This window comes from Falco naumanni, chromosome 4, assembly GCF_017639655.2.
Source record: "Falco naumanni isolate bFalNau1 chromosome 4, bFalNau1.pat, whole genome shotgun sequence".
NCBI classification, from domain to species: Eukaryota; Metazoa; Chordata; class Aves; order Falconiformes; family Falconidae; genus Falco; species Falco naumanni.
In genome coordinates, this window is record NC_054057.1 from 82,758,290 (window position 1) to 82,772,273 (window position 13,984).

Consider the following 13,984-nt stretch of genomic DNA (forward strand, 5'->3'; position numbering starts at 1 on the left):
TAACATTATTATTATTTTCTTCCCTTTCTGTCCTATTAAACTGTTCTTATCTCAACCCATGAGTTTTCTCACATTTCCAGTTCTCTCCCGTATTCCGCTGTGGGGGTGGAGCAAGCAAGTGGCTGCGTGGTGCTTAGTTGCCAGCTGGGGATAAACCACAAGTTTCCTTCTTGAAATAATGAAAAATATTTGAGATTCACATCTCATGAAGAGCAGACATTCAGGCACATACACACCTCTCAAATTAGGTTGAAATACGACTGTTTTAAAACATGAGAAGAGTTAAGCAAAGAGAGACAAATAGGCCATTTCCTCAGTCATTGCATAGCGTTTGCATCACCTTTTCATATCAGCCTCAGATCAAATGTGATATTAATGTACGTAAAAATTAAATGCCAGATATGTTTATGAAAGCAGAAACAATACTTAAACTCTCTGAACTGACTGTTACCATAGGTTTCCTTGCTATAGGAAGCATGAAATTCAACCTCCTTACAACTCTCCACACCATGCCAAAGTAAATTATCAAGATCCTTTCTTCCTCTCTTAGGAAAGATTGATAATTCTTCCAGAAACTGCACCAAATACAACATAAACTGTCTCTAAGAAAAAATCCAAAAAGCTGGTTATGTTCCTTATTGACAACAAAAGAGGATTTGAAAGTAGATATCCAGTAGCAAACGCCATTGAAGTTAGACATGTGCACTCTTCTTCCACACTGATGACACCTATGGCTTTTCAAAAGTAATTGCTTGCTCAAAACAAGCATTAAAAAAAAATAATGAAATAGGCAGGCACAAAGTTCTGTGTTCAACATAAGCTTGAAGAACTGGCATTTTTTTTTAAATCTTTGCAAGTTCAAAGAAAACCTTTTACGCCTTGAAGAGAAAAAGTCATTTCTGTTTATCAGCCTATTAATGTTTCTTGTTCCACATCCCAGTGAATGAGATGCCAACATCTTTCTGTTCTAAGCTGTTGAGACTCTTCATATTTTGCTCTTCTCTTCTGTAATCCACTTCAGTGTAATCTTAATGATGAAACTTCATTTTCCAGAATGTTCTTTTTAAGACTGAGAACAATGATGGCAGAAAGTGAATACTGAAGCTGTAAGATACATTTTAATAATCCCCTTCAGAAAATTACAAAAGCAGCTGACAGCTCCCCACCCCCAATGATCCATAAAACATTATTTTAATCATTTCATCCTTTCAGTAGCCAAGTAACCACCTCGGAGAGATTAAAAAAGTAACAGGGAAAGCAAACAGGATTCCAGAATCAGTCTGTGTATCAACCTGAGAGGAAAACACAAAGTCCACAGTGGCACAGAGACAATTAGAAGATCAACACTGTCTGGGTCATGTTGCAACTCTGGAAAAGATGACACACTTACACATACCAGGGCCAACTGTCAGAAACAAGGATCACATCAAAGAGAAAGCACCGAAAACCAAAGAGTGTGGATGGGAAGAACATTGAAGAGGCACAGAGGGAAAACACGATGACAGTGCTATTGCACAAACATAACAGAAAAAAGAAACACGCTGCAACTATCAATGTCTTCATGACAGAGTCCAAAATAAAAAGGTTAGCACACAAGCTAATGAGGCAAAAAGGAGCGAGGGAAATTGTTTTGCAGCAAGACGTTTGGATGAAGAAAAGCACACCTATTCCTGAGGCTTGACAACTTGCAGCCTTCTCAACGTATCTACACATTTATAGACAGTACGCACAGGCATAAACCATGCTGTAGACTGATAAACAGAGAGCTTGAACAAAAATGTTTGTTTTCATTCTGGTTCGTCTCCCCCAGGTTTTATAAGCCCAAATGGAGGCATAAGTAGCAACAGGGCAACTCCAGCATGTGTTCATACTGTCTGGTGGGTTAGCCAACAGAACATCCCTGCCTGTGCCTTCCCTCAAGGCTCCTCCCAATCTCTATTTTCTGGCACAGCCTTCCCCCCCCCCCCCATCCTCTGCCTAACCTGCCTCCACAGGAACCACCATCTGGGATGGGAATTCAAAAGAAGAAACAGAAGGGAGATCATGAGGACAAAAATAGCCTGACTTAAAAAGGGACAGGACACAGGAAAGAAAAGGTGGGCCTTAGTAAAATGAGAATTTCCACCTTATGTTAAAAAGGAAAGAAAAAAAAAAAAGATCCATTATAAAATGCTGCTGAAAAGATGGATGAGGGCTCTAAGAACACTGCTGCAGAATGGAGCTGCCTCAACTAATAAATTTCAGGCAGGTAAACTAGAAAAGCAAACATCAGGAACAAGATTATTTTAGTGCTACAAGTATTTCCACTCAAAAGCTAAAGGTTTGAGTGCTAACTTTTATTCGAATAAGATTGTTTGGCACCTTATTCTGCTTCCTTTCTTCTTCACATGCAAAATTGCAAACATACTGAAGCAGCAGCATCTATTCCTGCTCTGGAACACTGTGCTGCTACTGCGACGCGCACAAGTGGGAACTGCGGAGGCCAATGCTTCCTTGTTATCTGTTATTTGCCTACTACATTCAGAAGGAGCAACAATACAAAATATTAACATCTTTAGTGGAAGTTATCACATGGGCTGTATTTTATTTAAAGCTTTAACTGTGCCGTGTAGAGAGGCATATGAAATACTGCTACAGAAAATACTACACAAAACAGTCTACCGAGAGTCAGTAGGAAAACAAGCTTTTTTTGTTGCTATTTATTTCTCCCAAGTCTTCAGGAAACATCTGCAAACTTTGCCTTGGTTCACGCTTCGTATTTTCTCAAAGACCTTTTATGTAACTCACCATTACCATGCTTCCATAAATCACAGATCATTCAAAAATAAGCAGTTCATACATCACGTTGCTGTTGTACATCCAAGGAAGACTTGAAGCACACTGAGTTTATAATGAGGGAAAACATAAAGAGAATTATTTTGCTAGTGTGGACAGGTGAAACGGGTAAGCAGCAGAGAGATGTTTGGAGATTTACTGGTACACTGACAATATGTTTTATCATTGAGACAGTATTTAATTTTACTCCCCAACCAGCAGTATACATAACAGGCTGAGAAATGCAGTTCCTTCAAAGTGAACACTTACAGACCAGGAATAAATTTTATATTCTAGCCCCAGTACAGTAGCCACAACTGACTGGCAGGAGTTAGGATTTACTAAAAGAAATTCACATCAGGCACTTTCTGCTTCCTTTCACTACGAGGTCAACACGCTTGCTGCAACACACATGGCTTTGCTGACCACAAGAAGCCACAGGAACCAAAACCAGGAGCATTGCCAAAATACAAAGCCCAGCACAGCTCTATCTGAACGGATACTTAATCAGCCACTCAACATGAGATTTACTGTCACGCTATTAAATATGCTTTCCACACTCACCATCAAGATGACAATAAAAGCAGTGTCTTAATAAATGAGAGACTTCTGGGGTCTGGTTTGGTTTTAAGTTGAAACAGGAATAATTTGTCAAATACATCCCTCACTGAATTCTGGAATGTAAAGTATTTCAAGAGTGAGATAACTACAGGTACAAACATCCTTTTTCTAAGCCTCCAAACCTATAGTGTTCATAAGGCCAAAGCTTCTATTAAAGGCATTTATTTGGTGAACAAAACTTCTACTAGTATTTAAAAACCACTGAACCCACACTGTTTGTTGCATGCTTATTAACTTGAAAATGCTGCCGTCTTCAGTATAACTGGCTACAGGAGAAATCAAGCTGATAGTTGAATACACAAAGTGATTTATAATAGCTTATGTAGACAAATTATTACGGGCTTTTGGTATGTTCAAATGCTCATGGCTCTTGTTCTGAATCAACAAAAGTCAGATGCAGTTGCATCCTGAGCAAACTGATTCCCTTTGCAGTGCTTGGTAAAGAAGCAAGTACTAAATGTTCCTAATAAAATGCAAGCAATTAAGAAGCAGGAGTTAAAAACAACAGTCCTCTAAGATTATTAACACAGCATATAGCCTGCACAGCATGTATCATCTATCTATGTATCATAATTTTGTACATGGCATTTGGCAATTACGGAGGACTGCCTATTTTTAAAGAGCATTCACTGATAAGGATCTTCCACTCCTACTCTGAGATAAGAATAACCCCCGCTAGGTTCTTTCCAACACTGCAGGCAACAGGACCCACACTACGGCAATGCCTTCTGACCACAGACTGATAGACCAAAGGGAGGCAAGATGTTCACTAAATTGTTCAAAATACATTACAACAAGTTGGGAAGATGAACATCTCCGTTCCAATTATTTCAATAAGAGAGCCGTGCTCGTTTGGTCCCCTTTGCAGGTCCCAGCTTTTGCTCTGGCAGCATCACTGGCTGGTGAGGAAGGTCAGCCCGTGGGTAATAATGTCAGTAAGGAAACACAGGGAGCTTCAGCACCCAACAATTGGAAATGACTGCTCCCTTCCCCATCACACCCCACACCAGCTCTCAACATTCCGTGCAATGCAAGGGAGCAAAATCCTGAGAAAGGGAACTATCACAGGAGGCAGGAAAACAAACAAACAAAAAAGCCCAAAAAACCCAACCCCAAGTAAGAATTTTGAAAGAAAACCTTTCTTCCAGCCAGGATCCAAGCATCCTCTCTGCAGCTGGCTTTATTTACATCATCTAATTCAAATTCTAAATGCTTTGAAGTGTTATTACACTTTTTTTTCCTTGAAAACAAAAATGACAACAACTGAAACAAAACTGGGAATGAGAAAGCCCAAAGATTGAAATAATTACTAATCAAAGCAGAGGCCTGTACATGGGATGGTGAAGTCACTGGCCAGCTCTACCCAGTAATTTCTCTTCATGTCGGCTCTGATGAGTTTTATATTTCTAACATTTCATCAATTTGAATCACTAAATTCGATTTGCATTCACAGATAAACAGAGAGGGAATAATAAATACTCTCATCTGACCTTGAAGTGTGACACAGAAAATTGCCCTCCATGATTTCATTTCAATCTGAACCATAATGAATAATGCAGTTGGCCCCATCAGTTACCAATCTATAATCACACTTGTGGGCTGGATGAACTCACGGCTGTGCCTAAATGGGATGAAGAAAGTCAAAACTTCTCACTCTTTTTGTACCGCTTTTTTCTGCTTCTCCCGTACTATTGAAGTTAAGCTTCTACTTCGAGGGTGAGATGCCCCAGCAACTCCACTCGCTCCCAACTATTGATTGGGGGTTGACTCAATGATTTAGATTTGTTGCACAGTCTAAAGTGAGAAGTGAGGTGAAGGCATTGCACAGTTTTCTCATCCCAACTCCGTATTATGTGCATTGCAAAAAAATATCCTGTAAAGGCTATAAATTCAATAAATATTCTCCCTCCCAGCAAGCTGTCAAGTCACAGGCCCAACTCTCCGGCACTGATGTGAAGCACAGCAACACAGCACAGACAACTGGTGACATGAACATCACGAGTGACTAAGAATATTTCCAAATTCTGTTACACATTCAAACCAACACTTATCATGAGAGCGGAAAAGTCATCTGGGAATAGGCAGCATGAGAGCTGAGGAGCTGTAAAGAATAAAGGACTGATAAAGAGGAGCAAAAAAAGGAAAATTTGCTTGAAGTAGGGAAAGAAGTGAGTAGGAGAATGGTTGTGCTGAATGAACCTGTCAGCAAACAAATCTGCTGAAATTCTAGGCTCTTGACAGTTAGATAATAGCTTATCTTAATGAAATAAAGAGGGTCAAAGTGTTTAGATGAGAAAAACAAAACATTAAACCCTCCACTGCAATATAGCAAGCGAGTCCTCACAGACTCATGACTCATTACAGCTTCGTGAAGGTTCTGCAGATCTGTTTCAAATGACCTTTTCCAATGAGATCTCATTTCCAACGTGCATTACTGTACTCCACAGTGAAATGAGTATTGTATATTGCTGTTCAGTCACTTTCTTTTTTTAATATCTGAATCTAAGACTACCTGAATGAATCTACAGAAACACAGTTGTCTAAAATATTTCTTGCGGAACAAATCAGTGATGGACCCCCCACCATAACTCTCCCTAAAATTCAAAGCTAGAGCTCAGCATTTCAGCTTCAGGCTTTTGTCAGTGAAAATCCCTCCAGGTTATGTGATGAAAACCTGTCTAGGTTTTCACTGGGGACTCAGAAGAGAATCTGTAACAGATATTTATTGACAACAAATAAACCCAAATAATTAAGCGCTACCCCCTAGCACGTACCCACGGGACACTGATGCAGAAAAAAGTAAACGAATGGCTGAAAAGTCATTTAACTATGACAAGCACTCCGACAGACTGCTGTTCTTAGCTTTTCTTTCTCACAAACACCAATTTAGCTTCATCTCATATCTGCCTCCCACCTGCTTTGACTCAACTTAAGTCAAAGCAGTCTACCATGATCCAAGCCATATTAAGCACAGCATTATAACAGACAAGCTAATGGTTAAATCCAAAATAGGGAAGCATATTAAGCCTGCAAAGGTCTTAAAAATTCCCTGATGAAATAACCTGACCAGTAACCATGATTTTTTCAGGTGTCACCATGCCTTTGGGCATAACAATGTGACATAGTAATGATCTTTCCTACCATGCTCTAATAACAAATCAGGATTCACTGCTAACTGCATCTGTTTTCTGCAGGATCTCTGCCTCATTTACTGCAGAATTTGGAAGATTTAATGAAGCACAGAAATTGCTTAAAGAGAATGGTCTCACACTAAGGCAACTGAAGGACTCCCCAAAAAAATGGTTCCAGTTCTCGCCTATGCCAGAGTTCCTAGCTGATACCATGAACTCTTCAAAGTTAGTCCTTAGTGCTCAGTCATTAGGTGGCTCCTTCATGCTCAGCTCATGTGCTGGGCACTGACACTACTGTTTTAAATCAATAGCAGCTACTCATAACACATGAAGCCTTTGGAAATGCTGTGTTTTGAAAGAGCAAGTTCTAAGCATTCCAGGAATGGAATCCCCAAAATAAGGCTATACTTTCTCCTTGGTTTGCATCTGGTGTAACAGATAAATTGTAATACATTATTGAATTTCTCTATAGAAAAAAAATGCATAGCTACTCATTAAGACAACATAATACCCCATCTCTGCCAAGTGAAACAGAATCCTGCATGGTGTAGGAAACTAGACTAAGGAGGCATCAAGTGACTTTAATCCTCGCATTTCCTACCCTCCAAGAGCTTCACTTTGCAACCCTTACGTAGTCTTCCAGACACCTGTTTTTCATAGGGGGAAAATATTACTTTAAAGTGTGCGCACGCGTGTGTGCATGTGTGTGCGCGTGCGTGTGTGAGCGCATGTGTGTGTCTGAAGAACTTGTATCTAAGAACAAGAATGAGAAAAAACACCACTTAGCTGAAATGCCCCCAAAACATCCAATGTGGGGTAAACTTCATCCTAGTTAAATTAGTTTTCATTCTCATATACATCCATTTGGGGCATGTGTATAAGCAAACACAGATGCATAAAGCAGAGAAGAGCTGGTCTCCAGCCATCTGGTGTCAGATAATGAGACTAAAGAGACTGGGATCTTTCCAAGCTAGACTATCACACCATGACTAGCTGCCATTCCTTTTGCAGTACCTCTGCAGCCCCACTCTCTGTAAACCCAAGAAATACTGTATAACTACACACTCTCACTCTGCCTCTGCTCAGCTGCCCAGCTGAGCAAACTGCTTTCTCAGACGCTGTTTCCAAGCGGTGATGAAAAGGATATGCCCAGATCAGATTTACTGATGTCCTGCTAACCTTATTCCTAAAAATCTTCTGTGGATGTTTGTTTTCCCTGTTACCACCCAGAAATACACAGCACTATTTGTTTCCTCCACTGGACTGTTGACACCATTAGGACTTACCTGCAGGGCACAGCAATCTACTTTGTGTCCCAAATTAGCTCAAAGAACCCTTAAACCACTGTAAGGCAAGAGGAATAACACTGTCACTGTGGAAGGAGAGCTGCCAGAACAACTACATTGACAGCAGTTACATCAATTCTTTTGCAGCAATATTTTTAAATGTTTAATAAAACATAGAACTACATGCTATGCAATCTTTTTGTAATTAATACTTAATACAGAAACCAGTCAGGTGGACATGTAAATAGCCTTTATGCAGCAGTTTCAGGTTTCAAAATCAATAGATGAGCAGAGAGGTCAGATGCTTTACTTTGGAGTGAAATTGAGATAGGGAAATGAATTTAAACACATGCATTTTGTTTCTGTACCATAAAAGAACAGCTCTGTTCAATGTAATGCGGTTTCAGCCAGTTGGTATCACAAACGATGTTATCAACCAGCTCCACGTGCCAGCACCGAATGCTGGAGGGAAGGGATGGTAGTCCAGTGTGGATTCAGCAGGTATTGTGTGAAGAGTTTCTGCCCTCAGCAGTGGAGCACCATAACTCATCACTGTCGTGGTTTAATCCCCACCAGCCACTCAGTCCCACACAGCCACTCGCTCCCTCCCTCCACAATGGGATGGGGGAAGAGAATCGTAGAGAAAACTTGTGGGCTGAGATAAAGACAGTTTAATAATTGAAATAAAATAATAACAATAGTAGTGATGATAAATTCTAATGAAAAGGAGAATAACAAAAAGAGAGAGAAATAAAACCTAAGAAAAACAATGTCTGCAAATGAAAAACAATTGCTCACCACCAACTGACAGATGCCCAGCCAGTTTCTGAGCAGCCAGCTCTCCCCCAGTTTATATACCGAACATGATGTCATATGGTATGGAACATTCCTTTGGCCAGGCTGGGTCAGCTGTCCTGGCCATGTCCCCTCCCAGCTTCTTGTGTCCCCCCGCAGCCTACTCACTAGCAAGTTAACATGAGAAGCTAAAAAGTCCTTGACTTAGTGTAAGCATTACTCAGCAACAGCTAAAACATCAGGGTGTTGACATTATACTCACCCTCAACCCAAAACACAGCAATGTCCCAGCTACTACTTCCGGCTGAAACCAGGACAATCACACAAGTAGTCAAGATTGTTTCCATGCTGCTTAACTCAGCAGTTTTCCACTGGATTCGAACACAGCCGGAGTCCCTGAACAAGCAGTGAGTGCCCCAGCTGTAGGGTTTGTAATAGCTCGTACCATCGCATCTACATCTGGAGCACCATGCCTGTATCCAGCGGAATGCAGAGCTTACCTCTTCCTTTCCAAGCCAAACATCAGCCCCACTGAAGTCACAGAACACCCACTAATTTCAGGGTACATGAAAGCTCCCTTCGGGTTAATCTTCCTCAGTTTCCTATGGAATTGCTTATGAAACATTTTGGACACAGTTGATTCAGCATTCGTCTCTCTCTTTCCTGGGATGTGGAAGAAGCACAGCCTTTTTCACCTTTGTGGAAGTCTCTCCATAGCAAAATAAACACGCAGTTACAGGGCTACTTTGTGGGATACCACAATGTAAAGCAATACCAAGTGCATGTTGGTCCCAGGAAGGGCTGGCATCTGTCAGATCCTCCAGTCACACCAGGATCAGTTCTGCTTCACCTGCTGGCTTCCTAGCTTCCAGCCCACAGTGATTTGGGCATGCATTTCTAACAGAGCAATCATTCTCGCTCCTGTTCAGCCTTTTAATTCTCATTTGACGATAATGGCATAATTTCTCCCCTCTCCACTTAATGGAGAATAATGAAGACCAGCTCTGATAAATCTTTATCACCCAAACTCTCCCTGTCAGATACTACTCTGGCCAGTACTCGATAACCAGGAGGAACTGATTTGATGCAGAAGATAAGGTGTTTAACTGTGTTATACTCTGCTACAGCAGTCTGAGAAGAACAGAAACAATCATGAGTCTGCAAAATCATAAGTGGCAGGATGTGAAGAAGGAGCAATTGGTCACTGCCTCTTGGTGGAAGAACTAAAATTAATGGAGGAAAATTCATCATGGGCTATTAAATACAAAAAGGTATCACCTTCAGCTCAAGAAATTCTTAAGCCTCAAACTGAGGAAAATGTAAGCAGTATCACTGTGCATTTGCTCCTGTATTAGACTTGCCCAAAACTTCTGGAAAGGTTCATTGGTTTAGGTTGATCTTTGATCTGATCGCAAATCTGCAGAAAAGGGTTAAAAGAGGTTTTGCCTATTTTTAATGCACACCAATAGATCTCATCTAGCTTAAATTTTATATTTTTGTTACATTATCTTATGTGAATATGTTGTCATTTAAGCTCTTTCATACATGAGTCATATTCAATTTCCAAACTATAAATTAGTAGCTGGAAAAAAAAAATAATTCTGTTCTCACAGGTGCAGTTTGCCACGTCTTGGCTACAGCAGCAAGCGGTCCAGCTGATCAGTCTCTGTTATCATAATCTTCCCATGAAAAGAAAAAAAAAAAGAAAAAAGAAGGATTTGAAACCTGCCAAAACCCTCCCAACAGGTAATAGTTAAGGCCATAACTATCCATTATATTTGACCATACTTGTGTTCAGGTTTTCTCAGTGTTTGGAATGGAAAGGGCATTTTCACAGAGGACTGCTTCATTCCCCTAGCACTACGTTCCATGCCAAATGCCACCACACAACACAGCTCCAACTAGATCATGACTTTGGTATCCAAAAGGTGCAGCCTTTGCAGAGGACAGTGAAAAAAGAACATGCACCAAAGAGGAGATAAAAAGTGGCTGCAGATCACAGGCATCCCACAGATGTATATAAAGATAAGGCTGAGGTGCATCATCTGCGCTGTTCAATGGATATAAAAAGCTGTGACTGGAGCAGCAGATGTTACAGACCAGAACCACCAGGCTGAGCCTCACCTTGCCCTGCCTTGCCAGCCACAGCTCTTCACAGCACCTGACTTCATGCACTCCTGTTTGAATGCGAATAGGACTTAAAAGGACTGTGAACCAACTTCTTGTGCAAGAAGAGACCTGTTTATGATCTTCTGTCTGGTCAACAGATACATGATATTCGTTTTCAGCAACCTCAGGTGACAATAACAAGTAGGACTACTAAAGAAAAATTTCAAAGACCCAAATTTTCCGAAGAGCTGCTGTCTTAACTATGTATCTAGAGAAACCAAACATGAACTACATTAAAACCCAAAGGGCATAAAAAAATGATACCACATGTGATTTCACACCAAGTGGCCACCTGTAGAGAAAAACAGAAAATTATTCTTATTTTAAAGCCATTTGGAAATGCAGCCCTTAATACATTATCACCACCATTTTCCACAACATGATGGGCAGGCAGAGCATTCCTACATTGAGGATTCATAGCTGTACGAGCCAAACCAAGAAGGTGAAGAACATACAACTGGAAAAAGCAGAGACAGTTGGCAAGGCTGATTTAGCTATCACTTTAAAAAACAGTTCCTACTATGGGGCCTTTTTTTTTTTTTTTTTTTTTTTTGGAAAGCAAAGAAAGGAAAATAATGCTGCTGGTGTGTATATTTTTGCAAACTCCTTTACAAAGGAAAGAAGACATTTTTAGGCTGAAAACCTTCAATGAGAGCTTATATGTGCCAACAAAACAAATACACAAGGAAAAAGTTGCCAAGACCATAGCTAAAAACCCAACACAATAAATGGGATGCACAGCTCGCTCTCTTTGGAGCTACCCAACAATTAGCAGTGCTGGTCCCTCCGTAGCCTGCATCTCCCACATTCAATATAGGCACTTTGGCAGCCAATACATAGTCTATGCTCAGCATGCCCTTCGATTGCCACCTGTCTTCCATTATCATCTCCCCTGCTGCGTCCATTGTGCTTGATTAATAAAGCCCATTCTTCCTGTTTATTTCCTTATCGATCCACTGTCTCCTGCATGGGGAAAGGCATCAATGCAGTTAAGGGCAAGCACCTGCTTGGAGACTTCACCCTTCAGCTGCTTTCTGAAAGTGCGTTTTATTCTCACTGGATAATAAGATTCTGTGGTTAAAGGACCTTTTAGGTATTGGCATTGTCATAAAATGTTCCTTGTGTCCTACTTCACTGGCCCTGACAAACTCTCTGCTTGCTGTCAGTGGACTAATGAGAAAAGAAGCACTTCTAAAGAGCTTTGGGTACTTTGCAATGCAAAAGTGAAAAGGAGAAAGTGAGATATTTCAGTAATGTTCCATTTCAGTCCAAAGCCCCATAAAGAGGAAAGAAAAAAGGGAATGTTTCTGCACAATCACTGTATCAACCAAGCAGCTCACTGATTAATCTCTCCTTCCTCTGCATTCACTGGCTTGGGGGCTTGGAAAGTTGACACTTGACTTGAAAAATGCCAACTCTAAGCAGTTTATTTCCTCTTGAACTTTAAGAGCTGACTGAGACAGAAACGACCTTTAAAAAGGCAGGGTTAGTTCTTGTATGAATTGATAGAAGGATTCTTTGCTTACACAGCACAGCAAGGTACTGAGCAAATCTCCTATGCAAACACCCCTTTCTCACCAGAGGCCAGAAGAACACTCTGTTCCATCAGCCACAAGACTGGAGAACCTGGGACCTGGTGACCTACCTTGTCTACATCAAGAGGGGAAGACCACATTACAGCCATAAACCGCTGACCTTATATATACACAGGACAGACACTACACCAATATTCATAACCTTGAGACACCTGATCTTCCATCACAGCGAAGCAGTGTAGGCACATTTAAAATTAAGGACACCCAATAACTTGTACTTAAATCACATCGCCAGCCCAGACCATGGAACAGCCAAGCAGACGCCTGCTGCCAGTGTGACACGGCGAGATAGCAGGACTCCTATTTTGGGACATCTAGCTGGTTGTTACGACTTTGCTTATACCAATCTCTGCTGAAGCTGCTAAAAAAGAAACTAATCACTACATGGCTCATTACTGGTCTTCAATGAAAGGCAGTTTGAAAATGCAAATCAATATGCAACAATAACTACTAATAATACTTGCTGCCACACTAGTAGCCAGAAACGTAACTGGGCAGAATATTCTTGTCTGAGGTCCACCACATAATTAATACCACCAGATGTACAAAGAAAGGATATGGAAGGATTTTGTGGCAGAAAAGGATAACCTATGAGTATTGATAGAGGAAATTCACAAAGCAAATATCTGGGATGCTAATGGGTATGGGAATACACTGGCGACAATTAAGTTTAGTTTGCCTGTGTGCTAATAATGATACTTAGTTGAACATCATTTGAAGATACAAAGCACCCTGCTGACAAGAAGGCCTGTGCCTAAACCTGTAAATTAAAGCAAGATATCCAAATTATACTTCATTAATCCCAAACAGTGCAAAAATATTCAACATTTTCCCACTCTGTAAGGCAGACATAGCCATTTCGATAATAGCAAAACGTTAATGCAGAAGGTGAGCAAGCCCTCCACTTCTAGGCAGAAAAATTCCTGAAAGGTAGGGTTGAAATTTTGCCTTATTTATTTATTTATATTTTATTTCTAGTCTTGACCTTCATCTACCAAGCCATGCTGACTCCTAGCAGTAACGGACTGATGGAGTTCGGAAATCTCCAGTGAAGTATGAAGTATCACTTTGCCATCAGCAGCAATAAAATGCTTCCAATGTACCATCAGCCCGCTTAAGCAGAAGCAGACATTTTATAAAGAGAACCCCACGGCTATTCTGTGCAGAATTCACTTATTCTTTTTTCTGGAAGGCAAGTACACATCAAACTCACCAAGGCAGACAGAAGAAGTCAACTCATATATAGTCTAGGTTAACTTATTAATAATGAATCGTTTCTGTCATTATTCCTAAAATCTAGTATCAGGCAGTATGCCTCAAAAAAAATTAGGGTGGGGGAGAAGAGATGGGGAACGGTTTTTTGGTCTTCAGTGTAACTGGAGGCATGACAAAGAACCACAGTGTCGGTGGGATATTGAGTGGAAACTCTCAAATGAGAGCTCGGCATTTCCCTGCTAGTGGAGGCTTAGAAAATTCCTGTCCTTGAAATATATGTATATTTTGTGTATGTATATATATACACTCAAACACAAAGCACTTATCAATGCATATTAAAAAAGACTACCTGTACTGT

General features: G+C 40.6%; 1 protein-coding gene across 3 annotated transcripts in view; it reads right to left on the minus strand.

Moving 5' to 3' along the window:
- The window catches only part of MAD1L1 (mitotic arrest deficient 1 like 1), a 380,760-nt gene that overhangs the window by 268,171 nt on the left and 98,605 nt on the right, over positions 1 to 13,984 (minus strand). Inside the window, exon 1 of one of the 3 annotated variants that reach the window (XM_040592113.1) lies at positions 10,886 to 10,890. The exons of the other annotated variants lie outside the window; for them this stretch is intronic. The gene's annotated coding sequence lies outside the window, so the exon portion shown is untranslated. Of the gene's footprint in view, positions 1 to 10,885; positions 10,891 to 13,984 lie in introns of those variants that run through there. 3 annotated transcript variants of the gene reach the window in all.